Source organism: Dermacentor variabilis, chromosome 1 (genome assembly GCF_050947875.1).
Source record: "Dermacentor variabilis isolate Ectoservices chromosome 1, ASM5094787v1, whole genome shotgun sequence".
NCBI classification, from domain to species: domain Eukaryota; kingdom Metazoa; phylum Arthropoda; class Arachnida; order Ixodida; family Ixodidae; genus Dermacentor; species Dermacentor variabilis.
In genome coordinates, this window is record NC_134568.1 from 179,121,879 (window position 1) to 179,145,906 (window position 24,028).

The window sequence follows — 24,028 nt, forward strand, 5'->3', positions numbered from 1 at the left end:
ATTGAATTTGATATGCATGAACCTGGCTCCGCAATATTTATTGACCAAGTTAATATTGAGACCATATGGTGTTCTACATTACATGAAAAGTGCTTATCGTTGTGCCAAAAGGTCAAATCGCTGTTCTGCCCCTGAAGAAGCTAAAGGTTTGTTTTAGTAGAGACCAATGGCTGAATTACGGATAGGAAAGAGGAGGATGAAAAGCCAAGTCTTCCCAATTCACCAGAAGGAGGTGCGGCATTTATAAATGAATACGACTCTCACTACTTGAAAGAGATTGCTCAGTCGAACCTGCAGATTTTCACACCAACAAACACTGCATGAAAGTCTTAAGGCTTACAGCGCGTTATATTTTGCCAGTTATCATGTCACTGCTTTGCGTTACGAGCGAAACGTAACTTTGTCTTTTTGCGTTCATTTTCTATTCTATGCAATATCGCCACCTGCAGTAGTGTGTACAGGGCAATATGTATGGAGGAGTCGAGGTGGAAGCTGCACAAATGCAGCTTGAGTTGCCCAATGCACACAGTTTACACAGCAGCAATGAGTCAAGCATGCAAATCAGTGTTGGAATATCGCAAGAAGCATACACTTGATTGAAATAGTGGCTCAACACAATTGGAAATAAACTACATAATGAAATTTTAGCAAGGGATCCTACAAAATCTGTGAACTAAACTTGACAAAGGTTTTGGACATTAATTGAAGCTTTGTTACAGGATTGGAGAAGTCTGGGTAAAATATTGCTATTATTGGTAAAACTTGTTCTAGAATGACGAACATTCCATAACTTAGGATTTTGAGTACTGTGAATAGGTATACGTTTTCTTAAATCTAGTGATTTCCATAAATGTATGTTTTAGTGCTTCAGGCCAAAATACCTTGTATAAGAGTTTGGCTGTGTATAGGTTGTGGATATATTGTATTGCAGAAAGATTATCAGTATTATGCATGTACGGAGTGTTTGATGTGCATCATCCCTTATGCATTAAAACAATGTTTGTCAAGTTGGTTTGAGCAGTTCCACCCCATACAATGTGCATATAACTGGCCTGGGAATCAAGCAAAGAATGAGAAGCCAATGTTTTTCCAGACTTAGTTAAAAGATACCTATTACAGTTTAGCACTCTGGTAACACAGCTAGGTTTTCAAAAGACAAAATTTATGTGTGCTTATCTCACACTAAGCTTTTGAAAAACATGCAGAACCTAGCTTATAATACTTGCAATCTCTTTAACACTTGCATTAAACTGAAGCTTTTCTTGGAGCACTGGCTTTATAGACATTTCCACTAAACATCAAGAATGCCGATCTCTATAGACTGTTGTGGGTGTTTATACAGTCTTGAGCTGGCAGTATTCCTCTCGCACTGCCCAGAGGTCATTGTGATGACCCTCAGGTTGCTCTCATTGGCATGAGTGTTCAATGCCTATGCAGTGAATATGCATGTGTCAGTCTTTTCCAACTTTGTTAAACTTTTGTTCCAGCTGTATATAAACAAAATGTGTGTTCATGCATTTACCCTGGTTTCATGACTGTTATAAAATGCTAAAAGCTAGATATTAAAGGTTGCACAAAGAATGTACAGTAGTTGTATATTTGCTTCAAGCTGGCCATAGTTCAAGGATAACGAGGGTGTATGATCAGATAACGTCCTTGGCATGGTCATGAATGTCATTGAGCCATTTTGTATATTCCCAAAATGTGGTAATGCAAAATGATTCCATTGAAAGCAGTGTAAAGTGCTATTCAGCACGTCAGTCTGAAGAGTTTTGTGAACAGTGAGCACTGAACACCAAATTCATGCCAAACTATCAGTGTAACATTACACAGTTTCCACCACCAGACGTCTGCAGTGTTGGGATTGTAATTCAAAATATTTCATCATGCAGTGCTGCTGAAGCCCATTTAGGGCAAATGTCTTTGTGAAGGATTCTTGCAAACTAAACACATGAACCAAAAGGCAGTGTGCATCCTTTGTTTTATTAGCAGCACAACTCAGTTCATCTAGCATGCCACAATCATTATTGCAGTATTATAGAATAGCATTACCTTCATTATTATCACTCTAGCCACCTGAGAGCTTTATACACATGTGTAAGTCTGCACTGTCCTGCGTGGTAAGTAAGCTTGGTGTGGATTAGTTATTGCTAGAGTGTACTGCAATATGGTTCACGCACACAAAGCCTGCAGCTGGGATGGTAATGCGATTCCACTACACTAAGCCAATCTCTTCACGCAAGCTCCCCCGCAGGGGCGTCTGCGTAAGCAGGCGTTTGGTGTGTTGCGACACCACGTACCCAAGCACACAAGGGTTGGAGCCTCCCGCGTGTAGCCGTGCGTGGCTTAGCCGTGTCCGGGGAAAGGGGGATCCTGGGGGTTGAGCCAATGCCCGGTGTACGGACCTTTAAGGCCCCCCGGCGGAGGCAACACACCTCTTTGGCCTCTGCTTCACGTAGATGGCACCCCCAGATTGACCCACCTGGGGGGAATCGGTAGCCGCCTTTTCCTGACCTCCTCTCCAGTCTTCGTCTTTGTCTCTTGCCTTTTTCGTCTTTCCTGTCTTCACTTCTCCTCACTTCCTAGTTTCCCGGTAGCAAGGGTTAACCTTGTGTGGCTAGCCAGCCTTGGTTATGCTGTATTTGGTTATAGCAGCGATGTACAGCTGCCGTTGGCAGGGTTTCTCTAGCAGGAACTTCTGTCACGTCCCCTTGTTGGGCTCCATGGTGGGTGGTTGGCATCACGGCCGAAATTCGTATAGGCCGTCTGGTGTCACAAAAGCAGTTTTTTCACGGTCTCTTGGATCTGCAGTTTTTTCACGGTCTCTTGCATCTACCTCGATTTGCCAATATCCGCTTTTTAAGTCCATTGAAGAGAAGTAACACGCGTGACGAAGCCTGTCGAGTGAATCATCTATACGGGGAAGCAGGTACACGTCTTTCTTTGTCACTTGATTTAGTTTTCGGTAGTCCACGCAGAAACGCAAGCTGCCGTCTTTTTTCTTAACTAGAACTACACGAGAAGCCCAGGGACTCGTTGATGGTTGAATCACGTCGTCTTCCAGCATTTTTGTCACTTGTTGTTGTATGGCTTCACATTCTCTGGGAGCCACACGATAAGGATTTTGGTGAATTGGTCTTGCCGTATCCTCTGTAATTATCCGATGCTTCGTTAGAGGCATCCGTCCGACGCTGGACGTCGACGCAAAGCAGTCATTGAACTTCGACAACAGCGTGAGAAGCCGCTCTCGTTTGTGCTGCGACAAGGCAGTGCTGACGTCAAGTGCAGAAGCTGGGTTTTGCGTAGGTGCTTCTTCGAGTAACGAACAGCGGCCGCGAATATCCGCAACACCATCAAAATAAGCCACAGCCGTGCCCTTTGGAAGGCACCGGTGCTCTGTGCTAAAATTAATTAGTAACAGGTTAGTGCGCGCGTCACTGACATTTACGATTCCTCGTGCCACCGAGATACCGTGAGTAAGCAACAACGTGGGTTATTTGTTCGACAACTCCCTCGCAATGAAACGGTGCGTCACATGCTACCGAAACAAGGGTGCATGATCGAGGTGGGATGACGACGTCGTCTTCTGCTAAACGAAAGGAGTTGCGTTGCGGCGATAAGCAATGGACTAAACCAGGGCTCATATAAAACGTCACCATGCGGTCCGGAATGTTAATTACGGCACCATATTCTTTCAGGAAATCCATTTCAATAATCAAATCTTTACGGCACACAGGAAGAACGATGAAAGTGGCCACGAAAGAAGAATCTTGGATGCTAATTCTAGCAGTACATCTTCCAATAGACATCAGTAATTGCCCACCTGCCGTCCTTATGTGGGGTCCCGTCCATGACGCCTTTACTTTCTCCAGGCGGAGGACCAGTTCCTGACTCATGATAGAGAAGTCGGCACCAGTGTCGACTAACGCTGGCACTGGCTGTCCATCCACGAAAACATCAATGTCGGTGCTCACAATTTCTTCGGTGTCAGGGTTTATCGGCTTCACGTCATTCTGCGGCGAGAGTGTCGGGGGCTTTTTAGTGTCTTGCGGTGGGCCTGCAACCTTACCCCCAGAAATCGCCGCCTTCAGTTTCCCTGGCGTGGGCTGGGCGACCTTCGTCCTCGGAGGTCAGCAAAAGTACATCCAGTAGGGGAAGGCATCTGACGTGGAGGGGTTGGAGAGCGCGACCGGCGGCCGAAATCGGACTGAACATGCAGCACAGATTCGTCATTCGGGTGCGCTATTGAAGGTCCCTGAAAAGCACTTTCGTCGCGGCGTAGCATGGAGTCGTCATTTGCACGTCGACCATAGGACCACGGACGAAAAGGTCTAAATGATGCGTTTCGATGCCAGCAATTACGCGAAATGTGGCCGGCGCCTCCGCAGTGAAAACAGAGTGGGCACCTATCGACGGTTCGCCATGCATCGGTTCTCCGAAATTGCGGCCGTCCCGTAGTATCGTTTTGCGGCGTTGACCAAGGCGCTGTGAACGGCGGTTGGTGATACGACTGTAGCTGCGTAACGGGTGTGCGCCTCGAAGCCTCCTCTTGCGGCGGCGACCAAGGAGCGACTGTCGGAGGCTGGTGGTATGGCGGTGTGGTTTAACGGGTGGTGGACATCGGACAGCGGCTGCATAAGTCATGGGACGCTAGTGATCTTGAAGATCGGCTGCCGGTAACGCCTGCCTGATTTCATCACGCACCACTCCGGCGATTGACGCTACGGGTCTATCCACTGTCGGTGTCAGAATCTTTTGAATTTCTTCTCTGACGAGTTCTCTGATCAGTTCCCGCAAGGGGTTCTGATACTCGCCATTCACTGCGGCGGCATTGATTGTGGTGCTGGTGGAGAGTCGATTGTACTGTCTGCATCTCTGATGAAGGGCCCGCTCAATAGCCGTAGCCTCTTTGATAAAGTCAGCGATGGTGACTGGTGGATTCCGCACAAGTCCCGCGAACAGCTGCTCTTTTACACCTCGCATGAGGTAGCACAACTTTCTTTCTTCAGTCATGTTTGGGTTGGCTTTACGAAAGAGGCGGGCCATGTCCTCGGCGAACATTGTGACCGACTCAATCGGTTGCTGTACTCGTAGCTCCATCATCTGCTGGGCATGGTCGCGTCGGTCGGCACTCGCAAAAGTATCCGTGATTTTCTGACGAAAGTCATTCCATGTCGTTAGGCTAGCTTCGCGGTTTTTGTACCAAGTACGGCCTCTGTCGTCAAGGGCGAAATAGACGTGGGAGAGCTTTTGCTGCTCAGTCCACTGATTAATCTGTGCGACACATTCATATTTGTCCAGCCAGTCTTCAATGTCTTCAAAGACTGCTCCATGATAGCGATCGGGAACCAGAGGATGCAGAACGGTTACTTGCTGTGGACTGGAAAACCTGCTGCTTTGGGGTGCTTGCGGTGGGCTGGTTTTGGCCATTGCGAGATGTGTGTTGCTCCTGGAGAGGGGTGGTTGAAGAGGGGATAACTCCGGGGAAAGGCCTAGCAGTCGACGACTAAAGCCATGCACGGGTGTCGTAACTGATGATAACGCGTCCGGGCTAGAGGAACGTTTCCCAGAAGGACTCCCGAGCATCAGGCGCGGTCAGTACCCTGCACCTCCGCCAGTGTCGCAGTACAACGTGGACAGTAGACAGGGAGACGTTCCAGAACCGCAGGACAACTTGTTCAAATACAAAACAGCCAGAGACACGTCTTCTTTGTTCTCGCCGGATCCCACTGACCCACTAAATGAAGTCCGTTAATGTCCCTATCTTCGTTGTCGTCTGCATAGAGGAATGGACGTGTCCCTATGGAAAATGCTTTTCCTAAACTCCCTGATTGCCCTCAGAAATGAGGGTGCACCGAAGAGGTCTTTCAGTTTTTCGGACGCCAAGTCCACAATTTCCCTCATTTCCACGTGATCCATTCTGAAAAACCAGCTAAACCAGTGCGAACAATCTCACCGTTCCTTGTATCGAAGTCTCTTACCGAAGTTTTTGGTCCAGGTTATAATGCGTCGAGGATGGCTAGCGGTGACCTCCTCTTGGGGCTTCGCTATCAGAAGCAATTTGAGAAACTGCCTAAACTAGTATCATTTGGGGAGACCCAAGTAGTAGTAACCCCGCGGCGTTGTCTCGGACAATGATTTGCTGGAGCTCACTGAGGCTGAACTCTTGGAGGGCTTCAGTGAACAGAATGTTATAAATGTCAAAAGAATTAAGATGAGGCGAGATGGCAAAGAAATCCAAACCAAACACTTAATCACTTTCGGTTCGAGTGTCCTGCCCGACTCAATCGAGGCAGGGTACATCAAGCTCCGTGTTAGGCCATATGTGCCCAACCCCCTCAGATGTTTCAAGTGCCAACGTTTCGGCCACAGTCCGCAGAGCTGCCGAGGCCGCCAAACCTGTGCGAAATGCAGTGCCCATGAACATACCTCTGAAGCTTGCGAGAACACTCTCCATTGTGTAAACTGTGATGGAGAGCACGCCGCGTACTCGCGGTCGTGCCCATCCTGGAAAAAAGAAAAAGAAATTGTAACAATCAAAGTAAAAGAGAACATATCATTCAAGGAGGCACGCAAGCGAGTTTCATACCTGCCCAAGAAAACCTTTGCCGATGTGACGCGTCAGGGGGCAGCGACACAAAGGCTTCCGGTGGCTGTCCGACCCACAAGCTGTGAGTCGGCAGTTGCAGCTAGCGCTGCTCCGTCAACCCAGCAGAAGGGACCATCAACCCCGAAGGTGGACGCAGCCGAGGCTACCCCAACCTCCCCGGCTCCTTCCAGCGCTGGCAACAGCCGGCGCAGCCAAATCCCTCAGGGAGCCCCATCGACCTCCAAGCTGGTGGGCGCAGGGGTCTTGCCTTCCGGGGCAGAACTCTCTCGGAAAGCTTCTCGCTCGCAAGAGCGCGTGTCCGGCGCCTCACAAGAGGCAATAGACACTACACCTATCCTCAAGGTACACCAAACGCCTAAGGAGTGCCGAGGCTCCCTCGAATGCTTCAGAAAGGGCCGTTACAGGGCATGAAAGAGCTCTGTAATCTAAGGCATCACTTCTGTTGCCTTACACACAGCACCAAGTTACTTCCAATATGGATACACAGATAATTCAATGGAACGTCAGAGGTCTCCTTAAAAACCTTGATGATGTGCAAGAACTCATCCACAAGCACAATCCAAAAGTGCTGTGTTTACAGGAAACACACCTAAAATCAAAACACACAAACTTCCTCTGACAGTACACCATTTTCCGCAAGGACCGTGATGAGGCTAACACCTTGTCCGGCAGTGTAGCAATCCTTGCAGACAAGTCCATAGCTTGTCGCCAGGTAGCCTTACAGACGCCCCTCGAGGCAGTGTCAGTTAGAGGGATTCTTTTCATTAAGTTGGTAACTGTCTTTACCATATATATATCCCCAAACTATCACCTCCAAAAAGCAGATTTCTATAATCTCATAAATCAGCTCCCGGAACCCTACATACATGTGGGCGATTTTAACGCCCACAACACGTTGTGGGGAGACACGCACTGTGACATAAGAGGCCGACTTATTGAAAATTTTATTCTGACCTCTAGTGCCTGCCTGTTTAATAAGAAGGAGCCAACATACTATATCATCCAACACAATTCTTATTCATCCATAGACCTAGCCATAGGCTCTGCTTCTCTTCTGCCTCATCTGGAATGGAATGTGATCAATAAACTCTTTGGAAGTGACCACTTCCCTATAACAATAAACTTAACGCAGCATGACAACTCTCCCCGTCTTCCCATTTGGAAATTAGCATCAGCTGGCTGGGAGCATTTTAAAGAATCAACTCATTTATCACCTGATTTTATAAACAATTTTAGTATAGATGGGGGTGCTGTCGCATATTTCTCATTTCTCAAAATCTCATTGAATTTAAGCACATAAAATTGCAGGGAAGCCGAATACGACATCAGGTGAAGAGAGAAAGCTGGGCGAGGTTCCTTTCAGGTATAACTTCGTACACACAGGAGGCGAAAGTTCGGAATGGCGTAAGGAAGCTCAAAGGACAGCAAATAAATCCGTTACCTCTGGTGAATGAACAAGGGAATACCTTAGAAGAACAGGCAGACACCCTAGGGGAGCACTTTTAGCATGTGTCAAGCTCAATCCACTACTCAAAATTCTTCATCAAGTACAGATGAATAGAAGAACGTACGGCATTTGAGCGGAAATCCCCACAAAATGCACCATACAACTGTGCTTTCTGCATTGCCGAGCTGCGAGCTGCCTTGATCTTATGCAACAGCTCTGCACCGGGACCCGATAGAATAATGTACGACATGATTAAGAACGTACACTCTGACACACAACTGTCACTACTTGCACTTTTTAACACTATTTGGGCTGCTGGATATCTTCCACCTGCATGAAAAGAAGCAATCATGGTCCCCGTTTTGAAGCAAGGTAAAGATCCTCCGTCAGCGGCAAGCTACTGCCCGATAGCTCTCATGAGTTGCCTTTGTAAACTGTTTGAGAAAATGATTAAACGGCGAACCATACATATCCTTGACATGAACAAAATACTTGATCCCTATCAGAGTGGTTTCAGAGAGGGTCGGTTAACAACCGACCATCTTGTGCTTATTGAGGGGAATATTCGCGACGCGTTTGTGCACAAACAGTTTTTCTTATCGATATTCCTCGATATGGAGAAAGCGTACGACACAACGTGGCGGTACGGGATCTTGCGAGACTTGTCGGGAATGGGCATCCATGGCAATGTGCTAAACCATTGGCAATGTCCAATCGTACCTTCCATGTGAAACTTTCACGTCCATTTATACAGGAGACTGGTGTACCCCAGGGAGGTGTGCTCAGCTGCACACTCTTTATAGTTAAGATGAACACACTCTGCGCTTCATTACCACCACCCAATGGGCATTTGAACTCCTCTGGACGTCCACTGGACTACCGATTCTGGATATCTTGGTCATCCATAGGACGTCCGCAGATCGCCTAAGGGCGTACGGCGGACATCCACAGGACTACCAGGCGCATACTAATTGGCAGTCCGAGGGGTGTCCTGCGTATGTCTAGAACGGATATACGGATGTTCCACGGACGCAAGAATTTGTTTATGTTTTCATTGCTAAACGTCCGTCAGACATCCGTACGACGAACCGTGGACCATTAAGGGATGTCTGCAAGATGTTCATTTTTATTTAAATGGGCTGAATAGCGCAGTTAGCGTAAACATTGGCCTTCTGTAGAATCTGTGCTGCAAAGATGATGCAGTACTGACATGCACTAATGAAAATACAACTTGCACCCATGGAACGCAGATTCCAAAGCAAGCTAAGTTTACATAAAATGGAGAGACAATCACTTTCACAGATATTTTTTATTCATTTTGATTACAAAAGCTCGATTTAATACAGAGAGCCGCTAGTAATGCAAGTGTTACAAGTATTCAAACACAGAATTGGTCACGAGACAAGACACTGCAAACCTATAAGATTCAGAGACAGAATGCATGTGACAGTCCTGCATTATAATAAATGTCAACAACTTATTACCACAAACTAAGACAAAGGCTCCAGGTGACAGCTTTTACAGCAGTACATTAAAATTTCCAGCCCCCAAGTGCTACAAGAGTGAAATGAGATCACATAATATAAGAACGTCTACTAAGCACCACTATCGGTAATACATATTTAGAAACATCAAGGTAGGCAGGACCAGGTGTAGCCCTCAGTGTACTTCAAAAGAATGGTTCACTTCTTTCACTACAATACACTTATTCTTCACCTTAACATCACGTACGGAACATGAAAAAAAAAAAGCGCAGAATGCCACATGGAATACGAGACACGTACGAAGAGAGCACAGGCATTGACTGTTTCATTAGCGTGAATGAATCGGGAGGTGAGGCTCGTCCAATCCCCGAAAAAAAAGTTGGCAATCAGTACGCTATAACATTTCACTACATTCAGTAATGACTAAGGAACATAAAGGTACTGGAAATCCTCACCTAAAATGTCACACAGCTGAGACCTAAATTATTTGGACCGTGCCTTTTTTCAAATTATAGCAATACCTTGGAAACAGCAAATGAATTCAGGCTCATAGAACCTGAATGGCACTGTTGTCCCCACAGAGCTCTCTTACACAGATGGACAAAACATGGGACACATTCACAGATTTTAGACAGAGCAAGCAATCATAAACTACAAGAAAGCTTTAAAGGGGCACCATCATACGAATAAAGTAATCATTATATTTTATTCACAGCAGCTATATTTTTTGCGTTACAAAGCTGTAGTGAACACATTTACCTCACTCTGCGGAAAATCTTCGGGAACCTCTGGGATTCGCAGCTGCTTCACAGAGCTTGGAGAAGGTTGCGAATCACTTTAATCTGAGTCTGTGTATATAAATTGTGCTCGGCAGCGTCTTTTTTGAACCATGTCAGGGTCACTGCTCAGGTCCGATATGAACTGACTTTTATTCCGCTTTTTACGTGCATGATCGTATGTGGCTGAACAAGAAATGACAATGCAGTGGTCAAGTTTTGACTCTCATTTTGTTCTAAAATATCACCATACCAAAACATGGCTCCCACTAATAACCCTTTTACAGAAATGTCAAACTGTTTCCACGTTGATTACACCGGGTGTGATTTTTTCACAATTGAAGTAAGCTTTTTAGGCTTTGCGTGAGCTGGCCACCAACACTTGTCGTCGGAGATCCAACTTGTAGGAACAACTTCCACTTCTTCAGTTTTGGTGAATTGAACAGTGGCATAACGCATCTGAAGAAAAAACACATGCTCGAACAAGTTCAAAAACTGTGACCAGTAATAAAATCTCAATGTTGTTACCACTATAATGTGGCAAAACACCTCCTATTTTGTACTAGGAAAGATACACAATAAATTAACAAACCTGACTGTGAGCTCAAAAATTACCTGACTGCCACAGCCACGCCAAAACAAACATAAAAATATTTCTTCCATGGAACGAGTTATCAATTTACGAAGCAAAAGACTGCAAACACTATTCTATGAGAATAGTTCGTTTAATGTGAATAGTGTAAACTTACAATCACCTGACATTGCAATACAGTGCGCACATTCTAAAAATTTGCTCCAAATTAGCCTAGGTCTCAAAGCTGCTAACTTTAGGATTTCTTTAGTAATTAGACACCTTGGCGGTGGGGTAAAGGCTCAATTATACAGCTGTGCTGTATGTTTAGGCATTTACAAGCCAGTAGTCATGTTTAGGAGATCCCAAAGTATTACTTGTATTAAATACCACATTTACAATCTCGCCAGCTAATATAAAAATTTTCAATTTTATCATGTGCGATTATAGAAATTAAATATGCATACATTGTTGCCTGACTCACGAAGTGGAAAGTCATCCGCACCGAATCTCAATCGCCCGCAGTAATCGCGGTCACAGAATATGGAGTCTTCTGAAAGTGTGTCATATTATGACGACTCGGGTTTCTGAACGATTTCGTTCACGTTAAGACAAGGTACGGTTTCCAACGTTTAATTACCGTTTGCACAAGGACTGCGAAACAACAGATGGACTGGTCGGAGAACACTACTGCCCGGCGCATGGAGAATGGAGAAGTTGAAAAGATTTCTTCGTCTCCCGTGCCGCTGTCTCTTCATCAAATCTCTTGCGAGCTCTCTGCATACTTTGCGCGCACTACAGAGTAGTGCGCGCTAAGTAATGAGTAATGAGTAGCAGCTCCCACCGACGTATGCGACCGCAAGCAATCGCGTACAGCAGCACCTCCTTGCATATATGCAACTAAAAGAAAGCCGCTCACGCGAACTATTGCGCATATAAGTGGCCTGTAGACTTACCTTTTCTGCGGGGCCAACCCGGCCAGGAGCCCAGGAGAAAGAAACAACAGCCTTGAGCACCTTGCGCAGCCGTAGTGACAACTGAAAATGGCGCCTATGCACTCACAATAAACGCACGAAACGCTCGCCTTCGCGCCTTTTTCGCATGCCAAGTTTCATCCTAGACGCCAGCGCTCGCACGGCGCTCGTTTCTCTCCTGGCGGAACAATTGCACCTCCCACAGGTGTACGTTTTCGCCGCTTCCCTTCAAGGTCGCGCCCGCGCTTAGCTCGCGCTGCGCGCGAAACGTCTCTTGTTTCCAACGGCGCCTCCTCGGATGACTGGAAATTATTATTGTGTTGTTAACTGTCACAACAGCAGTGTAAACAAAAACAGGGTTAATGCCACCAGTGAAATTCTGCCGATCCACACTTTCAAAAATACTGCCAGAAGGATACCCCAAACGATACATAGAAATAGTCTCCCGCGAAAAAAAAATGCAGGGTATGCTAAGCTTCAGAAAAGATTGCGCTGGTAGCATAATGGGTATGCTTGCGACGAATTTTCTGCGTTTTTAGAGATGATCGAAATATTTCTGAAGTTTCCAAATGAGAGGCTGCTGTTAATTATTATTATTATTTGAAAAGCGTTGTAAATGGACGCCAACTATACAATGGGACAGTCGGTCTCTGGTCACATGGATATCTGACGAGCGTGATGGTCCAAAAAGGATATGTTTGATAACGCGTAAGCACTCTAAGTACAGAAATGTTTCTGTGGCTCTGCAAGTAATAATAATGAGACGGTCACACAAGCTTGGTAGCTTTTACAATCACGCTGTGCTTTAGAACCAGTCCACTAACCTGCCTCCATGGTTACCTGTATGCTATCCACCAGAAGAAAAAAATCCCATGGGCAGTAGAATTCGATCGAATTTGGTTTATTTTATGCTGCATGTTTGAGGACTCATTGATATTTCGCAGGCAAACGTTGATGCCTCTACTGAACAAAGCTAGCTGTAGTTAGCTTGAATGAACTCAAGGCCGGTTCTACGTCGATATTTGCAAGTGCAGAAATGCTCAGCAACAGAGCAGTTCGTCACTCAAGTCCGAACGAAGTCCTACTCGGGACATTCGCGAAATGTCCAACACGAATGACCTAAGGATGTCCGCAGGAGAATAAGAACTGGATGTTGAAATTAGTCCGATAAAGATATCCACTGGATGTCCCCAGGACGACTGCTCTAGGACTTGGACGTCAGGATCTTATCCGGACGTCCGAGGGAGTTTCAATGCCCATTGGGCAGCTACATTTTATTCTGTGTATGTAGATGACATACAAATAGGTTTTAAATCCTGTAACCTTGCAGTGTGCGAAAGACAAGTACAGCAAGGTTTGAACAAGATATCTAAGTGGGCAGACGAAAATGGGTTTAAAGTCAACCCCCACAAAATTTCATGTGTTTACTTTACAAGAAAGAGGGGCCTGGTTCCAGACCCGTGCATGGAACTGTGTGGACAACAAATACCTGTCAAGAAAGAGCACAAATTTCTAGGTGTAATACTTGACTCTAAGCTTACTTTCATCTCGCACATAAAATATCTCAAAACTAAATGTCTAAAAACAATGAACTTGCTGAAAATGCTATCTCATACAACATGGGGTAGCGACAGGAAATGTCTAATGAATATCTATAAGAGCCTCATTAAATCACGGCTAGACTATGGTGCCACAGTATACAGCTCTGCCGCCCCGAGCGCACTAAAGATGCTGGATCCCGTCCACCACCTCGGTATCCGTCTGGCGACAGGCGCATTCAGAACTAGCCCGATTCAAAGCTTATAGGTAGAATCGAATGAGTGGTCACTCCATATGCAGAGATCATACATCAGCTTCACATATTTTCTTAAAGTGCACTCTAATCTTGAACATCCATGTTCTAAAACTATTACCGATTTGACGTGCACGGCACTTTACCATAATCGACCCTCTTTGAGACGGCCTTTTTCAATGCGTGTGAAGGAGCTTAGCCTGGAAATGAATGTCCCACTCTTCGAACATCGCTTAATGCCTCCAGCGAAGCAGCTACCTCCGTGGGAGTGGCAGGTCATTCAATGCGATATATATTTTGCAAGACTTACAAAATATGCACCAGAGCTCGAACTTCGGATGCATTTCCATGAACTGCAATCAAAGTACTCCTGTTCTGAATTCTACACCGATGCATCAAAATCGCGTGTTGGCGTGTCTTACGCGGCTGTTGGCTCCTCTTTTTCTGAATCAGGTGTATTGAACCCCCATACAAGTATCTTTACCGCAGCAGCGTTTGCAGTACTGTCTGCGGTAAAACACATAAAGAAATTAAAACTGGACAAAGCGATAATATTCATGGACTCATTAAGTGTCGTAAAAGCACTGATGTCCTTGAGAAAGCACAAAAATCCTGTTTTTATTCAGCTGTACTCTTACTTGTGCAATATTTATTCATCTCGCTGACATGTAATAATATGCTGGGTTCCTGGCCATAGATGCATCAAGGGTAATGTACTGGCAGACGAAATGGCCACATCAATTACACCGCAAGCTAATTCTATCACTGCTATTCCTACCACAGATCTCAAGCCTCTCTTGCGAACTAATCTGCGAAGCCACTGGCAACACTTGTGGGACAGCAAAACAAATAATAAGCTTCACCTGATTAAGCCAAAATTAGGTTTCTGGCCCTCCGTTACAAAATCTCGAAGAACTGACGTCCTATTCTGCAGACTCAGAATAGGACACACATATGGTACTCACAATTTTCTGCTTACTGGCAACGAATCTCCTACCTGTGGTAGATGTGGTGAAAGGCTCACCGTCCTCCACATCCTCGTGGAGTGTCAAGAAGCCAAAAGAGAAAGAAGGAAACATTTTCCTCTAGCATACCGTTATTGTCTCCCTCTCCATCCTGCTATGTTTATAGGTAAAGAACCCATTTTTGCTGTCCTGGATTTCATGAAAGATGTGGTCTTGCATGTTAATAGCCCAAATGTTTCATAGCATTCCTCTCTGCAGAGGATGGTGCTGTGATATTAGTCCTTGTATAGCACGCGCCTTCAGGTCCTTGCGCTTCAAGGGCTCTGTTACGGCAGTAGTGCTTTTAGGAATTTTTAGCCTGTGACTAATTTTAGCGAATTACAATTCTTTTGGAATGTATCTTTCGCGTCCTTGGCACACTTCATAGTCATTGGCATAATTTTATTACATGTTTTCTACCGTCTTTTAGGCCCCTTTACAGCCCTGTCACATCCTTGTTCGTAATTTATAGCTTCACATTGAACACATTCACCTGGGCTTGGCGCTCTTTGGTCATACTTGGCCCTTGCGCCACAAAACACCATATTCATCATCATCATCTTCACGCAAGCTCGTTGTTTCTTCTCAAGCATTGGCAGGAAGCCACCAGCGAAGCTGGGCTGCACTGCTACTTTTTACGTGGAAAGGCTTGTTTCCTAGCAACCGCCTGGTCACACCACTAAAATTCTAGCTCATTGTAATCTAGGGTTTCATGAATACTGACCACATTTGTAGGTATACTTCTGGATGAATGCCGTGACATGCTAAGGAAACATGCTTAGTTGTCTGCACAGTATTTTTGCATGCTACGCAGTGACAGCTTGTCCTAGCCTCAGAAAAAAAGTCTGATGCCCTTTTAATTACAATAAAACACTTCCTCATTCATCTCTTTCTTTGCCATTTTTTAGTTTTTAATTGTCTTGTTCTTTTCCATATTCTCTGACCAATACTACTCACTTTCTTAATGTCCACTTTTAATGCTTTTTTGCAGAGAAGCTGTTAAGAGGAGTGCCATGATGGTTTTTGCGCAGCATTGGCATCGGCAGCCAGTGGAATATGATGGCATGGTTGGCATTGAATGTCAACCAGAGAACAGCCAGAAAAACAGAGAACACCCTTGTTGTCCATTTGATGTTATCCATGTGCCTCAGTTTCTTATCAAAAGGTATTTTACTAATGTGGTTTCATCACCTATCCTGTTACCATCCTGTTACCTCGTTACTGATCCTGTGTTACCTTAAATGTTACCCATCCTGTGTCACCTTGTACCACTTCATTTGCAGTATTTTCTTGAATGCCTAATGCTAATCCATCTACTGCTGTTTAGTTTATTTTCAGTTGTGATTGTATTTCTGTCTTTAAATATAGCACCGTATTTCCAAACATAGGCTGTGGTACCCATTACACCCTTCCACAGGCTCCTCACTACTACATGTTTGTTATACACCTATAATGTTTTGTATGTGCCTCATTATAGGACTTTCTCTTGCCTTTTACATTAGATGCCTCTTCATGGGCTATAAGATACATTTGTGCTCTCATTTATTTGCACTCTAAGATATTTGTGCTGCTTTACTGTAGGTAGTTTGCGATCCTAGCTATGTTCAGACTCGCTGATCCATGTTGCTGCTGAGAACCATAAGGCTTTTTTTTTTATAGCGAAATCCCATTTTCTTTTCCTCCCAAGACATTCATCTGCATATATTAAGCCTGGTAGCCGCTGCTTTGTCAATACCTCAATTGTTCTAGATAGTACTTGAGAGACAAAACCCTATTTCACTGCTCTCAACCCCCTTTTCCACTCTCCTTATACGGATAAAAAGAAGCAGTGACAATCCTGTGACGAAAGTGTCCTTCATCACAGGCCTCTGTTAATATCTTCTGTTGCCTTTTTATGCCTTCCCATAATATATCTCAACATTATTTGTCCTGTAGATTATTTTCTTTGGTAGCGCTCTAATATGTTTTCATCGAAACCCCTCTCTCTATAAGAGTGTTAATGAAATTTCTGTATTTTTCTTGTTACAAGTGATGCCTATCTCCAAGAAAGCCATGCATGATGACCTAGTTTTAGCCTTTGCTTTCTATACATTGAGTTAGCACAAATTGGTTATCAACTAATAACCATCCCTTTCTTTAGTCAGTCTGTAGTTCTCTAGATGCAGTCAAACCTTGATATAGTAAACAGGGGTATAACCAATTATCGCATATAACAAAGTAGACCTAAACTGTTTCTCTGTGATATAGGGATGTCACAAATATATGCTTATTCCATTTAATTTCATTTTATTTTATTACCTTAAAGGCCCCAATAAATGGGGTGTTACATAAGGGGTGGCAAGAATAAAAACACATAGTCACAATAACAGGAAGTTTTTACATTTTTGACGAACTTCGATGGGCACATAATGACAGCGATGTCATTAGGAAGGCTGTTCCAGTCTGCAGCTGTGCGAGGAAAGAAAAGAATTTGAAAATGTGACAGTGCGTGAGCGTGGGCGTGGGCGGGCAACCTGTAGCTCATGGCTGATGCGGTGAGATACGCGTGTGGGGGGAAGGATATAAGGTGCGATGCACATAGGGCTATGAAAGAATTTGTCAAATAAAGCTAGGCTGGCAATGCGACAAGGAAACGCTGATATCAAATGAATATGATGAGTGGATGAAATGAGCGGCGTGATTTTGTACAGATTCAAAATCGTTAATTAGGTAGCTTCATGAGGATTCCAAATAGGTGATGCAAATTCGTTTTGACCTGACAAATGATTTGTAGGCTAATGTTGTGATTTGTTACATGTTGAGCATGATGTAGGTGGCGTTCTAAAAATCCTAACGTCCTGTTTGTGGATGATATTAGGTTAGTAACATGAGAATTCCAGGAAAGATCGCTCGAAAGTGTTACTCCTAAATACTTGTGTGAATGAACTATAGTACCGGAACTTCAGAGATTATGTAAGGAAATACGAGAGAATCACGGCGACAGTGAATGGACAAATATTTACACTTACGTGGGTTAAGTTCCATTAGCCACTTGTTACACCAGTCCTGGACAGCATTAAGATCACTTTGAAGAGAAGATTGGTCAGTGGTGGAAATAATAGCACAATATATCACACAATCGTCCGCGAACATGCGTATGCTAGATGTTACGTTTAATGGTACATCATTTATGCATATTAGGAAAAGTAGCGGGCCGAGCACGGATCTCTGCGGGACGTTTGGTGTTACAGAGACTGAATTAGAATTCCTATTATTAATGGTGACGAATTGTGAACGATTAGTCAAGAATTCTTCAATCCACTTCAGTATATTAGGGTGAAAATTTAGGCGGGAAAGCTTTATCAGAAGGCGTTTACGGGGTACTTTATCAAAGGCTTTAGCAAAATCTAAAAATATTACGTCAGACTGAAGATTAGAATCGAGGTTAGGGTGCAGGTCGTGTAAGAATCTGGCAAGCTGAGTCTCGCAGGAATAACCGTGGCGAAACTCGTGCTGGGCAGGATTGAAAAAGTTATTCGAGTCGAGAAATGCCATGATGTGAGTATAGATGACTTGTTCCATGATTTTGCAGGGAATACTAGTTAGAGAAATGGGATGGTAATTTATAGGTGAGTTCTTGTTACCTGATTTGTAGACTGGAATGACCTTCCCTTGTTTCCAATCTTTGGGCAGTTGGCCTGTGAGGAGTGTCTGAGTGAGTAACAAGCACAACAGAGATGAGCATGTATCTTTGGTGTTCTGCAGTATCTTAGTGTTGAGGTTGTCAGTGCCAACAGAGGATGAAAGCTTTAAGTTTTCTATTAGGGACAAAATCCCCCTCTGAAAAAAATACAAGTGCAGGCATTGTCTCCTGAATAATTGCGGGGTTTGGGTATATTGTAATGATTATCGGGTATATTGAAAGTATTTTTGTGTCAAATGCTGCTTCGTTATAATAAGGTAATATTGCCACATCCTATATGGTCGCCGCGGGTATGTGCCAGGCGATGAGAACGATGCCGAAGTAGCGCGCGAGTGGAAAAACGGAGACAACAACGTCGCGTTGACTGCTCTGATAAAGTGCTTTCATACGTACTCTACGCTGGCTTTCCCGTCTCCTACTAGGCTGCGAGAATATTACATACCATCCATGTCTGAAGATGCTATAAGTTTTACTGCCTGTAGTGAAATTCTATATATTACTGTGGTCGTTTGTGTGTCCTCAAATCCAGGCCGCAGTGGTACAGCCTGGACAAACATTTATACACAACACGACTGAACTGCAAGGATGAGACGTTTTACTACTTCGCTTGATGCATTCTATAACACATGAGAGTTAATTGTAGCAAAGTGCTTCTGACTGTACCAGCAGTCTCTGACGTCGCTGAGATAGTGTTCCCTTACAGTGTCTGTCAGTTGCAATGTACGGTTGTGTTGGTACTTACAGCAATGAAGTGCTCCTTGTATGCCCAAGCTATACAGGTAGGGCAGTGCACGAGCGGACCACAAACTGCCTGTGCTGTCTGGTTGTGCCAGTCCCGTAAACCTGGCTCTACCCAGAAACACTGCATTCTTGTCTCGGCTGGTCTGGTAGCACCGGCTTGGTCCGCTGGCTCTCCCCAGGAACACCACAGTCTCATTCCAGCTAATGTGATGGCAACGGTCCTGTCCGTTTGGTTTCCCAGGTTGGCCACTGTGATGAGGTTCTTTCAATGAATTAATGGCTGCTGGGGCACGGCCTCAGTGCATGAAGTGATGAAGTCGTTTGTTATCACACAACAAGCCATTAATTTAAGAAACTACAGCTCAATGAGAAAACAAAACTCTACAGCTAATCAAACACACAAAAAAATAGTGTACAAAGAAAAGACCAAGATGGCCTACAGTTTGATGGTCTACACTATAGCAGTGAGACGGACAGGACGAGGTGGCGACGTAGGTGGCGTCTGGAATGGAGTAGCGGTGGTGAGACTAGTCATTGTCAAAACCAAGTCCTGTCCAGTCTTATTTTAGGTTACAATAAGACAAGATTCGGATGTAAGTCTGGACTTAGAGGCTCGCGTTTGTACAAGCGGGCCCTGTCGCCCCCAGGCGAACACTAAGAATCCATCAATACAGGAGGAGGTATGGTTACGACGTTAGGAAGATGAGGGGTACCCTTGGCACAGTAAAAACCTCAAAGCTGGTACAGCGCCTTCCTTTTCTACAGCTTGAAGAATGTAGTGCCCACGCCTCTGGAAGGTCGCCCTGGTCCCATAGGAAGCACAAAGCATAGGCCTGATGCCCGACAGCTTCACTCCTGCTTCGGAAGCTCTGGCAGACACCTTCCTTTCCACTGGCTTGCTCATCTCTGACCCCCTGGATTCTTTTCTTTTCCCTTTCAGCACTGCTGTATAGGTCGCTCATTGGCTGAATGCTTCATGTTTTGATTTCCCGCCTTGTGCCACCATCGTTGTTGTCATCTTCGCAGGGCTGACGAATTTCGCTCACAGCATTTACACACTTAACACCTTACAGCCACGTATATGCCCTGGCTAGCTTGGCAGCGCTAGCTCAGACCAACATGCGTTGAAGATCCTGAGCTTCCACATCCAGCTGTCACATTCTAACTTCCTCATTCTTTTTCCACGCTCATAGACTTCTTGGCTTTCTTTGTTTCGTTTACTGTTCCAGTAGTAGCTTCTTATTACACTCGCCCCAATTTCAGAATGTTGTACACATATGACAAAGCAGTTCCTGCGCATGGACACACAAGTTCAAACACACATTCAGACTGACACAGTCAGTGGTCACTTTCAGGTACAGGACATGATGACAGGCAGGTGTGTGTACAATGATGAACTAATAAATGCTCAGTGAAAGCCCCTCGGCTCATGTAGTTGGCAAGTAAATTTTCAGCACAGCATTCTCTATGCAGCAGCAGAGACAGGAAATGCCTCTTGGGATCTGAACTCGACATTCACGCCCTTGTGCATGGTCGTTCACTTGACCACAACTTTGGCAACGTGGTGTTACGCTGGTCATCATCGCATCCATGTGGAAGATATGCCTTACCAGGTCACAGCACGAGCTTTAGTTGTGCCGTATTGCAACACCTTCATGGTGCCCTAGTTGCACTTGACTGGTACAAGCATCTAGGGCACGGGGTCTAAATCCCCAGACACCAATAGAAGCCAGTGGTGCACGGCTTCATAAACCCAGTCTTCACAGCTTGCTCCAAGAAAAAAAAATCCTTGAAACTGCTCCCAAGTTTCACAGAAAGGCATCGTTCATCAGTGCTGAACCCTGGGGTTATATGCTAATGTCCGTCCAGTCATGTGTCAGACCTAGTGTGATACGCATCACCACAAGAAACCTGGTTTAGCGCTATATCGCTCAACAGAGAATCGGTAGCACCTGCTACCAGACATCGATCTGTAGGTTTGCACTCCTCATATTCTTTCAACATGCCTATACGAAAGACCTTTAACTTATTGCCCAGGTCGACAAGGTCGTCCAACTTGCTGCATTTCTTGGTAACTGGGAAGAGCCCCATTCAGGAGGGAACAAGTTTGTTGGTGTCGGCTCCTGGTCACCTGGTCACCTCGAGAAAGTTGTTATTTTCTTGCTTTCTTGTCATAGTATCATCATTTTCTGCAGCCTTTTCGCCTTTTATAGTTCCTTGCATGCAAGGGCAGATGTGTTCTCCAGATGTTGCTGAAGCTCCATTATGTATTTAATATAAGGGAAAATGAGACATCCGCCCATACGTAGCTAAGTGCACTTAGCTACGTTTAGGTGGGTGTCTCATTTTCCCTTATATTAATTACTTCTATCCACCTTGCGGCTTTCCACAGAACTATTACGTCGAACTCTTGCCTTTGCTTCTGAGTTGTTAACAAATTCGACTTTGCCTGCCATCTGCTAGCCGCCTGGTTAGCTCAGATGGTAGAGCGGCTGCCTGAAATGGCGATGGTCCCGGGTTGAAGTCCCGGACCAGGACGAAGTTTTCTTCAACTGCGAAGCTTTTCTTTTGAGGAAACCGTATAGGTTTCCTTTGCAGCACTTAGCTATGTTTGGGTGGATGTCTCATTTTCCCTTACGTTAATTACTTCTCTCCCCCTTGTGGGTTTCCGCAGAACTATTGTGTCAAACTCCATTATGTATGTATACATTGTCTTTGTCTTCTCATTGAGGTTTGCATATTTCCAAAGCTCCTTAAGAACAGCCAGTGGTCCTCATACAGCAATTTGAATGGGGAGAACCCAGTGCTTCACTGTGGGAGCTCTCTGTAGGCGAAAGTGGGCCGCTTAAGTTTTCCACTTCTGGCTACCCACGAGCTGCCAGAACCAGCCAGAGTGCCTTCATTTTTCTTGGGTTGCTCCACCCACCGTGCAACACACTTCCATAGTGCGTTCGTTTTACTAAAGCTGGACAGTTCTGGCTACCCGCGGGCTGCCAGAACCAGCCAGGACGATTTTGGTCGAGCTGCTTTCTGGAAGTTCTCTGGCTAGCACACGACAAAAAGAGGGGATGAGCGCTCACCAACATCTGTGCGGGGACTTGACAGATTACAATGCAGGTGCTTGAAGACTTATACCTCGCTCAGCCAACTGGCTACGGTAACCTTCAGATTTCATTACTTCTAGCATTATCTTCTAAGGTTCTAAACACACCATTCTGCCTTGCGAAGCGGTGCATTAGTAGAGGTGACAAACTATTTGAAGCTTTTTGTGTGTGTGTGTTTGTGTGTCCTGTGGAGGCTTTTAGCACCCACCAACGCCACAACGCGGGAATGCTAAGGTTGGTGCTCTCAGCCAGCTGCAAAAGACGAGAAAAATAAAGATGGGCGGCGCGTGCTCAATGTGCAAGCATGGCACGAACAGGTCTGTTCTATAAGCCTTCTATGCTGGTCCTCTTGTTCTCGCACTCCGCTGCAACCCCTCGGTTCCCAACAGTGGTGACTCCTGGCTAAGAGATGACCGACTCCAGCAACCTACTGTCCTTAGGCGACCTTCCGCCTGACGTTAACTTGTGCCCATGGGATGTCGCAGCTCTCCAGCTCCACCTGCCCAGTTTCTGGCTCAAGAACCCACAGGTTTGGTTCACCCAAGTCGAAGCCACCTTCGATCTGGACCACATCACCTCGGAGACTGCTCGGTTTCGCCACTTACTTTGCAACCTGTCTCCTGAGGTTGCTCAAGAGGTGACAGAAGTCATCGCTGCACCTTTGGGCAGTGCCCCGTACCAGCAACTTGAGCAGAGTATTTTAGACCGCGCCACAGTCACACGTGCCTCCAGCACCTGTCCACCTCCGAGGAGCTTGGAGATGGCTGTCCTCTCAGCCTGCACCTTGTTGCTGGCTGTGAAAGACGAGGAAAATAAAGATGGGTTGGGCATGCTTAATTCGCAAGCACAGCATGAGCATTTCAGTTTTAGGAGCCTGCTGCGCTGGTCCTCTTCTTCTGGCACACGACTGTGGCCCCTCGGTTCCCAGCAGGCTTCTTCCCAGCCTTTAACAGCATGCCACGCTCTCATGCATGCATGCTATCTGCATTGTGTTCCGCGCAAGTTATCGACACTCATTCCCACACATTGCAGTGCCTTTTTGGTTCATCTTTTTTGTGTGGTATCCCTTTTCACACCTGTAGCATATATGCAGTGATATCTCCTTTTTCTGCTGTTAGTCAAGGCATTGCATCTAGCCAGTGTTTGCTCCATCTCTCCATTGTATGTTTGGGTGGCAGCTTATAACTGATGTATTCTAACCAGGCCGTTGATGTTAAAAGAATGCACTGGTTGAGTAATGGCCACACGTACATTAGCTTATTGCTCTCATGATCAACCAATACTGTTTTCCGTGAGAAACTTTTCGCTAGTCACCGGCGGCATACGTTTTCATGAGCCAGCCACTGCCCCAGCTCCTTCAGCATAGGGCTGAAGAGAAACACCATCAGCCAATCGAAACAAACTTTCTGAAATAGAAGCCCAACCAGGTTGGCATGAAATTTTATGTATATACAATGGACCCGATATCGTGCTTTTCCGTGTCTTGTCGAATGATGAGAAAATGCAAACTTATCAATGTCGCCAGTGGGCTAAACGTGATCGCTGTGAGCAGGCATCCTTGAGTGATCGCTTTCATAGATACGATCACTTAAGCGCAATTTGGCGTCTTGGTATCTGTGGGGTTCTCACCCATGCTCTTGGGACAAAGGAACGACAACACAGTAGTGCAAAAAAATCACAAGGGCATTTATTGCACCTTTCGTAGACTAATGCCTGCTAATGCCTGCCTAATGCCATAAACATGTTAACCATGTTTATGTTTATCCTGCAGCCACCTGTCCCGGCATTTGATTTTGCAAACCTCGGGTGGCTTTGGGTTGTCTTGGTATCCCAGGGCATGTGA

At 45.3% G+C, this 24,028-nt stretch overlaps 1 long non-coding RNA gene across 1 annotated transcript in view; it reads left to right on the forward strand.

Annotated features, from left to right (window-relative positions):
• The window catches only part of LOC142588503 (uncharacterized), a 51,424-nt gene that overhangs the window by 10,984 nt on the left and 16,412 nt on the right, over window positions 1-24,028 (forward strand). Inside the window, exon 2 of the long non-coding RNA XR_012829723.1 lies at window positions 15,650-15,823. This is a non-coding gene — a long non-coding RNA (uncharacterized LOC142588503). The remainder of the gene's footprint in view (window positions 1-15,649; window positions 15,824-24,028) is intronic.